Source organism: Galeopterus variegatus, unplaced genomic scaffold (assembly GCF_000696425.1).
Source record: "Galeopterus variegatus unplaced genomic scaffold, G_variegatus-3.0.2 Scaffold1662, whole genome shotgun sequence".
NCBI lineage: Eukaryota > Metazoa > Chordata > Mammalia > Dermoptera > Cynocephalidae > Galeopterus > Galeopterus variegatus.
The window spans coordinates 159,633-163,006 of NW_007727773.1; positions in this window are offsets into that span (position 1 = coordinate 159,633).

The following is a 3,374-nucleotide window of genomic DNA, read 5'->3' on the forward strand; positions in this document are numbered from 1 at the left end:
ACACACACACACACACACACACACACACACCACAAAATGTTAGAATGTGAAAAGACCTAAAACCCTTTCTAGTCCTTTTTCTCATTTAACAATTAAGGTTTAGAGATTATGAATTCATAGAGGTAGGACCCAGTTTTCTGACTGCTCCATCTAACATCTCTCTACATTATCACAATGTGTATTTTATAAGTTCTACAACATGAATATGCCTACAATGGTACTGCTATTTCTACATGCAATATTTTTGTATATTTAAGTGAGAAACACTTTTTTACTGGCATACTAACATGCAGGTATGCATATGTTTAAATTTTTTCCATATAATCCTATTATGGAAGAAATTTAACCTGTTTTTTTCACCTCACCTCTCTCAGAAAACCTTGTGTTGGTTCATTCTGACATGAATATTCTTAAATTGTTATATTTCAGTAAATAGCAAAAAATAATTTCAATAATAAAACATTTTATTATTTTATTAAATAAAATATACAATGAATTAATTTGTTAAATACATATAATAATCTATAATCTGGGGAAGGTTAAAGCAAGCCTGTTAAGCAGGAAATCTTGGAACCTGTAGCCCAGTGAGAGACATGGAGTCATATGCTTATGATTGGGTTCATCAGACACAATGCCACTTGAGAAATTTTTTTTTCATTAAATAGGTGATGATTGTAGAACTCTGATATACTAGCTCTCAGATAATGATGAATAAGTGGAAAAGAAGAAATTGATGGTGGAATGTCAAAATACACATAAAATAATGCATTGATTTATTGCATTACTTTAGATAAAAATTACTAGAATCAATGGACATGCCTGAGTATNCAGAATAAGCACTCAAATAATATTAGTGAAATTAATAAATATCACTCCATATATCAGTGAATAAGCATAATTATTATGTTGATTTATTTCGATTCAAAATACCTAGTTATATAAAAATTCTTATAAAGAAATAATATAAAGATTAACATGATGTCCTATGGGGTTTTTTTTTCAGATGTTATCATGCTTTCAAACTGATTTTCCTGTGTCATATCTCAATGCCAATAATTGTATATATTGGTATACATAATCTGTATACCAATAACTTTCAAATCTATATTTGCATATTGTACTTTTTCTTAAAACACACTGTATATTTAAAGTACTCATCTCAAATTTACCAAATGCTGAATCAAATTGGCTGCCTTTACCTCTGGTAATCGCTGCATGGTAATGATGTCACCATCCAGTTAGCCAAGTCAAACACCCAAGACTCACCTTTGTCTCTTCCCTCTTTCTCACCTGCCCTCCAACTAGTACACCAGCAAGTCCATGAGCTCTTTCTCATTCAATATGTGCATTTTGTTTTCACAGTTAAGATCTATGTTACATACCGATTGACTACAGGATAAATTACAAATACTTAAGCAGAATTCAAATCCCGAACAGTCTGTTCCTAATCTCTTTCTAGCCTCATTTCTTATAACCATGATCTTGTATTTTAGTCTTCTCTGGATTTTCACCACATTTAAATGCAAACAGTAGCAAGATCACATCTTGGTGCTGTGTACTTCTGCACCGCTGCACGTCTCCCTTTGCTTGAATTGCCTTTCTCTTTCTTTGCCACCCATCCCGGTGGTGACACTTCTCACATAACGTTTTCATTTTGTTTTTCCCATGGTAAGTGGCTCTTTATTTTGTGTATGCCTGTTGCTTCGTGTGGTACTTGACACTTGATAGGTCTTTAATAAATATTTATCAAACAAATAATAGAAGATTATTCTTAACAATTGTCTAAGGATTTTTGTGTGATCCACTATAATGTGAAATACAACTTTTTTGTTGCTTTCTCATTTCTTATCTTAGGATCAAAAATACAAGATTTTAAATTATTTAAAAGAAGAATGTCACTCTTAAGCTTATGCATATGAATGTATTTTCAAGTAGCAACATTTCACAATTTCAGTCATTGAATGTGCCGATAAGTAGCTATGATTGCAGTGTGTAATACTTGGAATTTTAAAATGAAATTAAGTTTGTCGCATTCAATTATATACATTAAATTGGACAAAGTGTTGTCTAGTAATAGTCTGGCCTTAATGTGTCAAAAATTATGATTTATTATGAATAAATTAAAAAGAACCAGGCTCTTTTTTTTTAAGTCATGTGATGCTGCAATAAATGCATGTTCAATCTTACAGTTTCTGCATAACAACATTGTACTTGGCATAATCAAATTATTTCAACAGATAGCAGCCCTGGCCAGGCTCTTTTTTTTTTAAGTCATGTGATGCTGCAATAAATGCATGTTCAATCTTATAGTTTCTGCATAACAACATTGTACTTGGCATAATCAAATTATTTCAACAGATAGCAGCCCTGACCAACAAGTAGAATTTTTAAATTAAAGGTGTTCTCATCTGGGCCGGCCCGGTGGCGCACTGCTGCAGTGTGCCGCTTGGGAGCGCGGCGGCTCTCCCGCCAAGGGTTCGGATCCCACATACAGACCGGTTCCCGCTCGCTGGCTGAGCGAGGTGCGGGCGCAACACCGAGGGTTGCGATCCCGTTGCCGGTCCCAGTCTGGTACGGGCGCGACACTGAGCTTTTGACTTAATAAGAAAAAAAAAAATTGTATGCCTAGGTTTGAGGTTGCTAAAATCTACAGCAAGAACAAATCTATCCGTAAATTGTAAAGAAGGAAAAGAAATTTGTGCCTAGTATATATAAGATTCAGTACTATTTTCACTTTTAGGCATCCACTAGGGTTCTTGGAACATATCCTCTGTGGTTAAGGAGGGACTACTGTTTTGGGTACAGTCTTTTTCCTCACTGGAAGTTGACGATAGAGTGATTGTAGGAGTGGTAGTGATGTATATTGACATACTGCAGGTATTTGAAGCCCTACAAAGCTCCTGATTTTCTTATGAATGCACTTTATTAACAAAGAAAAAAGTAATATGGTATGGTAGCCTTTCATTATCTGTTTAGGTTCATGTAGAAAGGTGAGGAAGAGATTCTGGTGTCCCAGGATAACAGAACACGACTGACAGATCTTGTCATGGAAGGAAGTGTTTGATTAGGAGACCTGTGGAAGTTCTTACCCCATACCAGGTTACCTTGGCCCTGATAAAGAAGCATACCTACAGGAAGTATAATTAAAGATTTTATAATTCATTTTTTTTTTGGCTCAGTGGGAAGGAAAGCATCATTATGAGTAAAAATCCATTATTAAGTTTTCAGACAAATTTTTTTAAACATATCTATAGGAATGTACATTTAAGATTGGTAATGGGGTCTATGTAAGTGTAAGTCTCTCCCTCTCTCTCTCTCTCTCTCTCTCTCTCTCTCTCTCTCTCTATATATATATATATATATATATATATATA